Below are 13,292 nucleotides of genomic sequence, written 5' to 3'. Positions count from 1 at the left end.
CTTAACTGCATGCAATACAATATGCTTAATATTACAATGAACATAGATGATGATGATGTTGTGCTGTTTAATGTCCATAGGAAAATTAAATGCATCTTCGGGATGAGAACATGAAAACATGATGTGAATTCAATATAAACTCTGCTTTGTACAAACTAACAAGCAAAGCCTTAATTATTTTAGAAGTTCTATAGCATACAAAGAAACAGTCGGCTCAGGAAGACATTACACACTTAAACTTATCAGGCTTTATTAAAAACAATCTGCCGTCAAGACAACCTGTTTGACTCATGCTTAGAGTTGACAACCTGTTTGACTCATGCTTAGAGTTGACAACCTGTTTGACTCATGCTTAGAGTTGACAACCTGTTTGACTCATGCTTAGAGTTGACAACCTGTTTGACTCATGCTTAGAGTTGACAATCTGTTTGACTCATGCTTAGAGTTGACAACCTGTTTGACTCATGCTTAGAGTTGACAACCTGTTTGACTCATGCTTAGAGTTGACAACCTGTTTGACTCATGCTTAGAGTTGACAACCTGTTTGACTCATGCTTAGAGTTGACAACCTGTTTGACTCATGCTTAGAGTTGACAATCTGTTTGACTCATGCTTAGAGTTGACAACCTGTTTGACTCATGCTTAGAGTTGACAACCTGTTTAATTTATTCATGCTTAGAGAAGAGCACATACATGTACTTGATTTGACCCTGCAATTAAGGGCTGACGTACATCAACAGCGCCACAATACCAGTCAGGTAGTTTTACAAAACAGAGAAAAATTAACATACAAAATAACAAACTTAAGTATGTGAAAAATTAACATACAAAATAGCAAACTAAGTGAAAATTTAACATACAAAATAACAAACTAAGGGAAAAAATTAACATACAAAATAACAAACTAGTAAGTGAAAAATTAACATACAAAATAAAGAACTATAAGAGAAAAATTGAAAAAAACACAAGAAAAAAGAAAAGAGAATTCAACTATTGAGATGGTCAAATAATTAGTAAAGAATTGGGAAAGTGATAAAAAAAAATTGGAAGTAACTTAATTTTTAATGAAAACTCTCATCCAAACCCTCGTTAAATCCTTTTGTGCTGTTGGGACTTATAAAACACCATACAAATCAATCAACATTATATAATTCCTCAAACAGACAAAAAATAAAGACCACTTTATCAAAATATAGTATCGGCTTGCCAAAACTATCAAGTGAACCTAACAACCAGTAATCAAAGAAATTTCCAATAATATGGTGAATGAGCTCTCTAATTACGGAGGCTAATTTAGTCCTTATAGATAATGCTTTTTTAACACTCTAACCAACTACAGCAGAGTGACGATTCTAACATCTTGGAAAATCTATGATAGCCGTAATAACCTATCCTATAAAATTAGTGTCATTGATGTTCGGTCGTCCATTAACTTAATCTCTAAACCGAAAACAAAATAACATAGATCTTAATATTTCGTCTGTGAGCCAACATCCTTTCCTGATGAAATTTCTACCACCGCCAACTTTGATATTTGTCGTAGAGTAATATATTTGGAAGAAATTGACAGCTTATTCATGCTGAAACGATGAAATGATATATTTGCATAACATATATAAGCTTTTATGTGTCAGAAAAGGGATTCACTTGGGAATTTTTACAATATCCTCAACCCAGACATTTGCTCAATGTAATGCTGTGTCATTCAAATGCTATTCTAAACAAGACATAAAAGTCACTTTATTATTTATAATATATTGCTAGGCAACGAAAACAGTGAATAAATAATTCAATACTGCACTTTTTGGCCTGATTTAACACAGCTGAGAACACTTACAGTGCAATGTAGTGTCTATGCTATTTGTGTTTCAAAAAAGCACCATGATCTTAGACTTTAAATGTCCCTATTTAACTCATGTAACTTTAGTTTCTGGTTAAAATAAGGTCAACTGAACCGTAATTAAATAAAAAAAAAGTTCTATAAAACTTATAACCTGCATTTTGTATATCTACACCTACAAACTATTTAAAATGTTCCTACCTTTTTTCTATGCTTTTTGCAATAAATTAGAGGTTAAAGATGCCATAAGGATATTCAAACTCTTTTATATAATAAAATTGAGAATGGAAATGGGGAATGTGTCAAAGAGACAACACCTTGACCATAGAAAAGAATACAGCTGAAGGCCACCAATAGGTCTTCAACACAGCAAGAAAGAATGTCCTTTAACACAATTTCATACTATTCTCATGATTGCTGCTGCATAAATGTGCTCTTCTTGTGAGAATTAAGGATTGCCTTTTGACTTACTCATGAGTAAGAATTTCTTTTTACACTATTTTCATTATCATGTACTTGATTAATTCCTGTCAATCATCATGGTAATGTAATTACAATTAAAGACAAAAAAACATGATCAATTCTAATACATGTTATTTATATATATATATGCATGCAAAGCATTAACATTTTGGTTAACACTTAAACATGTCTTTCATGACTAACAATATTTCCAATCAATATAAAAGCATTTTTTGCTAGCAAATTTAACTTTGTTCTAACACTATACAATCAAGTCTTGAGTAAGATGAAATTGTTGAATTAATTTGAATTTCTATTATAATTAATCAATATGCAATTATGTAGAAAAAATTTCACAAATTTCAAAATTTTCAACATCAAAAATTCCCTGGTTTATTCAATATCAACCTGTAAATATTGACTTTCTTTATAAATTAAGGAAATTGTTATATAATATTAACTCACTGCAGAATTTAATTCGTTTTATGCTGATATTTGGAATTATGCAGTATTAATTGTGATAACATTTCTCCTCATGTTTCCCGTGACATTTTACTTAATATTTCTAGGAAAACTCAGAAAAGCTTTAATGTTGAAACATTCCCCGGATAAATTCAATTATTTTCTGTCATATTTGCTGATATTAAATAAGAATCTGATAAGAGTTTTAATTTACTTCTGAAATTACATAGTTCATTTAATCTTCATAAAGTTAATTGCTTTTATCAATGCAGATTGAATTCATTCAACAGTGTAATTCACAGCAAATAGTTTTACAACTGGAACTATATAGATATAAGAAGATTTGGTATGAGTGCCAATGAGACAACTCTTCATCAATGTCATAATTTGAAAAAGTAAACCGTTATAGGTCAAAGTATGGTCTTTAACACAGAGCCTTGGCTCACTGAACAGCAAGCTATAAAGGGTACACCGAACAGCAAGCTATAAAGGATACACCAAACAGCAAGCTATAAAGGACACACCGAACAGCAAGCTATAAAGGGCACAAGGAACAGCAAGCTATAAAGGACACATCAAAAAGCAAGCTATAAAGGACACACCAAACAGCAAGCTATAAAGGGCACAAGGAACAGCACGCTATAAAGGGCACACCGAACAGCAAGCTATAAAGGGCACACCGAACAGCCAGCTATAAAGGGCACAAGGAACAGCAAGCTATAAAGGGCACACCAAACAGCAAGCTATAAAGGACACACCAAACAGCAAGCTATAAAGGGCACAAGGAACAGCAAGCTATAAAGGACACACCAAAAAGCAAGCTATAAAGGGCACACCGAACAGCAAGCTATAAAGGACACACCGTACAGCAAGCTATAAAGGGCATAAGGAACAGCAAGCTTTAAAGGGCACACCAAACAGCAAGCTATAAAGGACACGCCGAACAGCAAGCTATAAAGGGCACACTGAACAGCAAGCTATAAAGGGCACAAGGAACAGCGAACTATAAAGGGCACCGAACAGCAAGCTATAAAGGGCACACCGAACAACAAGCTATATTAAAGGACACACCGAACAGCAAGCTATAAAAGGCACAAGGAACAGCAAGCTGTAAAGGGCACATCGAACAGCAAGCTATAAAGGGCACACCGACAGCAAGCTATAAAGGGCACATGGAACAGCAATCTATAAAGGGCACAAGAAACAGCAAGCCATAAAGAGCACACCAAAAAGCAAGCTATAAAGGGCACACCGAACAGCAAGCTATAAAGGGCACAAGAAACAGCAAGCCATAAAGAGCACACCAAAAATCAAGCTATAAAGGGCACACCGAACAGCAAGCTATAAAGGACACACCAAACAGCAAGCTATAAAGGGCACGTACACAAAACAGCAAGCTATAAAGGGCACACAAAAAAGCAATCTATAAAGGGCACACCGAACAGCAAGCTATAAATTTGTATAGAATGTACATTAAAACTACAAATTGAAAAACTTTTTAAACATTATCTTCAAAATTTCCTTTCTTTACAAATTAAAGGTGAGCAGCTGAAACCATTTTGAACACACTGTAATTCAGATTTGGGGTACACCCGCTCATATGCCCCCTCTAAAAAATAATAAAGCATGTAATTTATATTTTAAACTACGGGTACTGCTATTCTTTTGTCAAAGTACAGTCCTTCAACTCAGTCCTTTAAGTCTCCTGAGCGTCACCCACACCCTTTAATATCAAATCCTAATGATCTGCACCTGAGCTAAGAAAGTGGCAAACATTGTAAATTTAAGCAATATAAGTGTTCAACAATTTTTGTTGTACAAAAAACAGAAGCCGCACTGTCTTTATATTTGCAATATTTCATCACATTAAATCCTGACATAAGCTATGCAAATGTAATTAATCAAGTAGTCGACAACCAGAATGTTAGAAGATACTGTTACACTTAACTGGTCACTTAGTCGACCAATGATTTAGAAAAATCTGATATATCGCACAAAGTCGCCTCTATCTGTCTTAATCAATTTTCATATTGATTTGATAGTACGTGTCAATAACAGCCAGATAGGAATCCTAAACCATTGAACGGGATGTATCATACACAAAGATTTTAATTAAGATTTTGTCAAGATTCATCAGATGACTATAAAATTCTCTGTAAGAGCCAGTTTTCTACGTTTAACAGATACTGTGAAATCATTTGATTTATTTTCGTGGATACAAATTTCCGTGAATTGAAGAAAGATTGTTTTTTCATGGATATTTTGGTTTGGAATCCCACTAAGGGAATGATACTGATAAATGCATTGTACAATCATTGACATTGATGTCGAAATTACTGTAAACCATAATATAATGTTTGCGATTATTTATTTTTTTTGCGTCTTTTGCATAAGAAAAATTAAGTATATATAAATTGTCACAAATATGTAAAACTTGAATCTTTTCTGATTTAATTGTACAAAAAGTAAATTAAAAAAAAAAAAATTGATGCCAGAATGGTTGGCAAGGACTTAACACGAAATAAATATTCAAGTATTCACGAAAAATAAGTTGGTTTACAGTATACAAATGTATATACTGCTGGAAGTACATTTGAACTAACCTCCATCATAAAAATATTAATTTATTGTACGACTGGTGCATGCAGGCAGCAGTTATGAGGGAGGGTAGGAGGGGTCCTGATCCCGAAATCCCGGGCTTAAAAACACGAAATCCTGAGGTCTCGAATTTAAAAAAAATAAATCCTGACATCCCGAAATTTGAAAAAAAGAATTCCCAAATTCCGAAAGGGTCAATCCAGAAATCCCGAGCTTTAAAACACGCGATCCCGGAGTCCCGATAAAGGTCCTATCCTCCCTCAGTTATTCTTTATTGTCATTTATCAATAAAATAAAAACATAAAATTCGAAAATACTTTTTAAATTGTTTATCTAGAAAATCAGCTTTTCGATTAAACACAGGATTAACAACTTGCATGCAGTAATCAATTTCACTATTGCATTTATCTATAAAATATTCTTAAAGACTTTTTAAAATCTTAATCCTGAAAGTCAACTTTTTGATTATACACAGAATTAACAACTTGCAAGCAGTAATCAATTTCACAATTGATTAAAAACAACAACTTTTGTCATGTACTGTTTAAATTGAAACAGCTCAACAGGATTACGGGGGAATAGAGGTTTAATGAGGACTGTCAATCTCAAGTTTTCTCCAAAATATTCTATATAGAGATGTATTATAAATGTCGAGAGCTTAATATAGAGTAATTTTTCTTCTGGGAGAAAGCAATTACTTAGAATTCAAGACATGGATTTCTTGAAATAAATCAGTTGGATAGATTCATTAAAGAATTTCCTAAAACTAATTGCAAACTTAATCATCAAATTTACAATGAAGTGCCTTTTTAGAAGACATCTACATTACGGAAACACAATGTTGCCGCCAGATTTTGTCAAATATCAGACTATACAATAATTACTCCTATAAACTTAAGTTTCCTTTCCTAATCCAATTACTATGGAGACTTCGGAAAATTACTTCTTGCTTCCCTATTATCACTATATAGCTAAAAAAAAACATATTACCGTAGTTATTTGATATTTTTTTCTTCCTACACAAATCCATTTGAAAAAAAACTTTTATTTACATTAAAGTTTATAGACATATATATCTTATAAAAATTTTCTGTCTATGTACTAACTGCCATGCAAAGATCCCCACACTGTTGCAAAATGTTCCACTTGCACAGTTTATATGAGTAATAAAATTGTGGGTTAAATGTGTCATTGTGGTACAACTGGTCAAAGTCCTATAACTCCCATTAAGGACAGTTAACAATATGTTCAACTTCAATTGATGGCAAACAACAGTACCAAGTATAAGAGATACCTGTAAAATGGTCTCAGAGGAGTTGCATTGACAAGGTGTTATTGTTACATTTCTAGAAAGAAAAATAATCAAAGTGCCATAACTCCTGTGAAGATGGTCTATTTGAGATGGTTGTACAACAAATAGAACCATGTATGAGAGCTTATTGTCAATTCAAATGATCCCAGAGTTGGGTTCACCAGTTGTCACAGTCATACATAGTACCGCGGTACTTGAAAATATAGTCAAAGTCCCATAATCCTGTAAAATAAAAGCTGAAAACATTTGAATCCTTTGAATGTTTTAGATTCCAGCTTTCTTCTTTGTACATATATGATATGCATAATAAAACTTAAAATTTGTTGGTTCAATTTTAAATCTAATTTGATCTTTGTTAAAATGAGTCAATTATATAGTCCACAATTAAGTTTTACACTTTCTGGTACATAAAGATACTGAAACACAGCCAAATAAAATGCTTAATCTTAAGATAGATAACTCAAGACTCTAGCTATACAATACTATCATGACTATGACCATTTAATCAGAATATACATTAACTTAACCCAAAATTCCCAAATCTGTCGTAAAGACTTTCTGTTTTTACTTTGTATCTATTTAGTTTCTATTGATTGACCAAAGTAGATGCTAACATGACCATAAAAAGGTTTTATAGGGTAATAACAGTAGTTCTTCACTGTATAATCAATGTTAAGTCAAATATAAGGTGAACTGGATTAATGGTGTAATACCATTACATCTTTCCCAAGAAGACAAAGTGTAAAATCTTGACTGGAATACTTGGACTGGACTCTTGAACTGATCCATGAATAGGATTAAATATGACTTGAGATCTTGGCTGAAAAGCACTTTCCTGTCCATTAATCAGCATGAGATGACATAATCATAGCTTTTCTTTATTTAAGAATTGAAAGCTTCTTTTTGTAAATTTATTGGGGTGTAAAAGCATTGACCAAAGTACAATTTGTATGAAGCACGGAAGCGCTTCATTCTTAAAAATGTGCACACAGTCCATGCTTTAACAACCCTACAAAATTTAACTAAAAGAAGCATTCAATACTTATAATTACATTTTTTTGCTTGGATCCTGAAAACAACTTTTTTATTCTTTGATTGGCCTGTGCACTTTATTGTGGAAGCTGGTGTCATCATGAACAATTCATTTAATTTTGAAATAAACTTCACCTTCAGAAATGCTGAATGACACCAGATTGATGTCAGCCAATCAAAATAAAGTATTATAATTTATTATACATTTCGTGTGATTATTATTTCATAATTGAGAGTAGATAATAAAATTCTGCATTAAATAAATTAAGACACTTAATTGTACAACAAAAATTGTTTAAAAAAATTGTTTAAAAAAATTGTCCAGTAAGTCCAGTTCATTCCTGTCAATATTTTACACTTTGCCTCTCAAGAGGCCCAACATTTATATTTTATTTGATTATTTGTTGTTTTTTATTACTTTAGGTCTGGAAATTAATTCAATCACTAAGATAAACATCCTAACTATTAGCCTTTAAATGGCCATCTGTACGAAAATAATTCGATATTTTATAATAGGAATTACACTAAGATTCCATCACTAAATCCTGTTTTTAAATAACCACATTTACATTTTCATCCCCAGACTGTTTTAAAAGTATCTGAAATTCAATTGTCCAGAGGAGAGAAATGCCATTTCTGACAACACTCAGTTATAATTGACTCTATCCTTGGTGTTCCCTAGAAAGGAGGCTGATACAGAGACAATTTAGTATACAATTGTTACATAATGCAATGAAAACATTTCTAGTAATTCACAGCCAAAACATTAAAAGGTTTCTACTTTTAAGATGCTCATGCAAATACACTTTTATTTTATGCCGTTTCATTGCAAAATAATGATTCTAATTACAGCATAAACATGATAAATGTGTAAAGGTTGGAACTGGGTAACACTTAAGCTACCAGTGCAATGTTCAAATTTAAATTGTTGTAAAATTCAATATGAATTCAAGAATTATTTTTCTATTAACAGATATTTTCCATTTTCTAGTTTATCAATTATAACTTTTATAGCAATACAATATTTTTCTTGCCTCCGTCTGTCCTTTTTGATATAATATCTCAGAAACATTAAACGCCTACATTATTAAGGACTGATAATTATGAAACTTGCACAAAACAACTCCTTTCTATCTATTTGCCTCGAGAAAAAAGGATGAGTGTCACAGGAGGTCAAGATCAACAACATTACAATGAATAATATTAGAGAAAACAAATTAAATGAAGATCTCAATTCACCATGAATTATCCTCAGTTATGGAATTCTTATCCAATTTCTGTTATTCAATTATATTTAATCGTATTGCTAGTAATTTTATAGCTCAATACATTGCATGCATAGAAAATCATTTACATGCCGCATATGTGTCAAACATGTGAACAATTCCCCAAATGATTTGATTTTCTTAGAAAATGGATTAATTCCATGAACTAAATTTGATATCACTGGCATTTTTGTCAATTTAAAACTTTTAAATCCATATTTTTTTATACTGTCAAGATATTTTAAACCTTCTTAGCTCACAAAGTGTTTTGAAACAGAAATGGATTTAATTGCAGATGATTAAACCTTAAAAAATACATGTAAAATTGAGAATGGAAATGGGGAATGTGTCAAAGAGACAACAACTCGACCAAATAAAAAACAACAGCAGAGGGTCACCAACAGGTCTTCAATGTAGCGAGAAATTCCCGCACCCGGAGGCGTCCTTCAGCTGGCCCCTAAACAAATATATACTAGTCCAGTGATAATGAACGCCATACTAATTTCCAAATTGTACACAAGAAACTAAAATTAAAATAATACAAGACTAACAAAGGCCAGAGGCTCCTGACTTGGGACAGGCGCAAAAATGTGGCGGGGTTAAACATGTTTGTGAGATCTCAAGCCTCCCCCTATACCTCTAACCAATGTAGAAAAGTAAACGCATAACAATACGCACATTAAAATTGTGAACATATTCCCCAAATGATTCAATATACATCCCAAGAGAAAACGAAAACGGGATCCATCGGGATCCCAATGCAATCCCGGTGAAATTGTCGGGATAAGCCAGGATAAGCATCTGGAGGCGGGATCCCATTCGGGATAAATATCTGAAACTGGGATCCCATTCGGGATAACTGTCTGAAACCGGGATTCCAGTCAAGATGAAACGGGATAAATATCGGACACTGGGATCCCAATCGGGGTAACTGTCTGAAGGTGGAATCCCAATCGGAACTGTTTAAAGCCGGGATCCCAATCGGGATGACTGTCTGAAGCTGGGATCCCAGTCTAGTTAAAACGGGAAATTGTATGAACCATATATTATGTTATTGAAAATATGTAAGTGTTTCTGTGGTCGGGTTGTTCTCTTTGACACATTCCCCACTTCCATTTTCAATTTTATTTTTATATGTCTCTGATAACATCAAGTACAGGTTATTGGTGTTAATTAACAATGCGTATGACACCAAAGCTGTCAGTTGAAGCCAATCACATTTAAGTGTCACTTAATATTCAGTTTGACAGATATTAATAAGTCAGAAAAATGCCGAGATTTTCGCGAGGTAAAAATGGCAGGGCGTCCGAGAAATGTCAACGAGTGTTTTGCCAGAAAAGCTTGGGCGTTTCTGTTGTTCCCCAAGTTCCCATAAGTGCGTTTCTATTAGTTGTCTTCCGGCATCAATGATAAGATAATGATCGACATCGTAAAACTTTGATTTCTCAACTTAGGGAGCTACCATTTGATTTTTATGGGGGGGCTAGGATGAAATTTGAAAAAAATAGGCAGGACAGGAGTTTTGAGTAAAAAAAAAAGGCAGGATGAGACACTTGCTAAAAAAAAAAGTCAGGACAACAATTTAGGTAAAAAAAAAGTCAGGATAAACTAAAAAAAAAGGCAGGACCGAACAGAGTGAAAAATAAAAAGGCAGGACAGAGATTACAGCTAAAAAAAAATGCAGGACAAAATTTTTCATCCTAGCCCCCCCATAAAAATCAAATGGTAGCTCCCTTATGTAAACTGTAAAATATCATAACCACGTGCTTTTGTTTTCAACTGTACTGCCGCGGGACAGTTCGACCCTAGAAAATACTGACTACTGTCCTAAATAATGCGGCCACTATCTTATCCGCATGCACCATGTGCCGATTAATAAAGTATAATTTTCTTATATTTAGTAAAAACTGGCCAGTAATTAATACTTTTATGCGATACCCTTAATTTATTTATAATACCGTTACGGAGACAGATCAACTTGGCCGATATAATTTGGGGCGAGATTGTCACGTCGACGTTTGTGTACTGGTAAAAACGTCATCAAAATTTGTTTACGCTGAATTATGGACAGGACGAAGATGAAGATGTCTTCAGATAAGTGCATTAATAATTTAATTTAACATGTGTATATGTGCATATAATGATTATAAAAATAATTTATTGAGGAACTATGATTTGTATGGTTTTTATCTGAGCAAATCAACATCAGAAAGTCTGAAAGCATAAACTGAAAATATATTTGAATAAACTTGTTAACTTGTCACATAACAGGCATAAATAGTATGTATGTCAAAATTTAATTCAGTTGTGTGTATGTTTATTTGGTGAAAATAATAAGTCGCTATAGTTATTTATCGTCAGGGGATAAAAAAGGGGGAAGGTAATTAATTTGCCAAAAAATTAAAATAACCTTCCAAGACTTCATAATTATTTGGACTAGCTTCCAATCTACTGTATTCTATAAACATTAAACATGCAATAATATTTCTATTGAATTTGTTGCTTCAAAACGTATTGAACAAATGATTCTTTGTGGATTTTTTTGATACTTTTAGGGGATATACTGATCTTTTTAAATGGAGCTTCCAACGAAACAGATTGCATGCAGATATTCCAGTTACCATAATTTACTCAGCAATTCTTGTTGGAAGTACAGAGACAGCAAATTGATTAACAGAAAGGAAAACATGACATGTATCCTTTTGCATAAATAACCAAGGATTCCCAGTGGCAGTGCAATTTGAATTGGTGCATGTATATCCTGCTGGTATTTATTTTTGGGATCCCGCTTTTTTTTCCGGGAATCCCAGTATATTTCCACTGGGATTTACATCAGGATCCCAGTGGGATCCCAATCAAAATCCCACAATATCCCAGTGGGATCCCACCTAATTCCACCGGGATAAAATTTCGGGAATCCCGGACTTTTGGCGGGATTCCCGAAATTTTATCCCGGTGGAATTAGGTGGGATCCCACTTGGAATCCCATCAAAATTCCAGGCGGGATTCCAGTGGAATTCCAGATTTATTTTCTCTTGGGATGTACTTCAAAAATTGTACATGGCATTTATATCAATCTTATGTTATTAAAGTCAGGCTTAATTTTTTAATTTCTAAACTCACATAGTATTTTTAAATAGATAAAAATGATTTTATTGAAGAAATTCCCAAAATGATTCAATATTGTGCAGGTACTTAAAAAATCCATTAATTCCATGCAATAAATGTATATATCATGCATGCGCAGTTATAATTCCACAGTTTCATAAATATTAATACTGTCAAGATTTGTTTGATTTTTTAATCTCACAAAGTGTTTTCAAACAGATATGGATTTTATTGCAGATTATTAATCTTTTACAAAATATGAAACTGTCAAAATTAAGCTATATACATGAATTTTATAAAATGAATTAAGAATTCATGATCTTGTCATTGATTGTTTATCATCATATACATATAGATATAGGAAGATGTGGTATCTATAAGTGCCAATGAGACAACTTTCCATCCAAGTATCAATTTATAAAAGCAAATCATTATTGGTCAAAGTACTGCCTTCAACACAGAGCCTTGGTTCACACAGAACAGCAAGCTTAATAACGGGCACAAAAAATTATTAGTGTAAAACCATTCAAATAGAAAAAAACAACTGTCTAATCTATATAAAACCAACGGTCTAATCTATATAACTAGAGGCTCTCAAGAGCCTGTATCGCTCACCTGATTCTACTTGGGTTTTTGAAATCATATAAAAAAATATGAAATTTGGCTAAAAGTGACAACACAACCTCATTTATAAGGAAAGGAACATGTTTAATTTCATTCAAAAGTCCCCCACTGGCGGCCATCTTGGATGACGGATCGTCTACAAAGTAACAACACTTGGTCAGCACCTCATAAGGAACATTCATGCCATGTTTGGTTTTATTCCATTCAGTGGTTCTCTAAAAGAAGTCATTTGTATGCATTTCCCATAGGGTCCTATGTTAAACTAAGTCCCCGGCTGGCGGCCATCTTGGATGATGGATCGGCTACAAAGTAACAACACTTGGTCAGCACCTCATAAGGAACATTCATGCAATGTTTGGTTTTATTCCATTCAGTGGTTCTCTAAGAGAAGTCATTTGTATGCATTTCCCATAGGGTCCTATGTTAAACTAAGTCCCCCGCTGGCGGCAATCTTGGATAATGGATCGGCTACAAAGTAACAACACTTGGTCAGCACCACATTAGGAACATTCATGCCATGTTTGATTTCATTCCATTCAGTGGTTCTCTAAAAGAAGTCATTTGTATGCATTTCCCATAGGGTCCTATG

The 13,292-nt window shown here is 33.4% G+C and overlaps 1 protein-coding gene across 4 annotated transcripts in view; it reads right to left on the bottom strand.

The window, feature by feature from the left end:
* LOC139501490 (N-acetylated-alpha-linked acidic dipeptidase 2-like) overlaps window positions 1–13,292 on the bottom strand; it is a 60,989-nt gene that overhangs the window by 36,105 nt on the left and 11,592 nt on the right. The window lies entirely within an intron of this gene.

Source organism: Mytilus edulis, chromosome 13 (assembly GCF_963676685.1).
Source record: "Mytilus edulis chromosome 13, xbMytEdul2.2, whole genome shotgun sequence".
Classification (NCBI taxonomy): Eukaryota; Metazoa; Mollusca; class Bivalvia; order Mytilida; family Mytilidae; genus Mytilus; species Mytilus edulis.
Note: the sequence above shows the minus strand (reverse complement) of the source record. Positions and strands in the feature narration are given on the sequence as shown.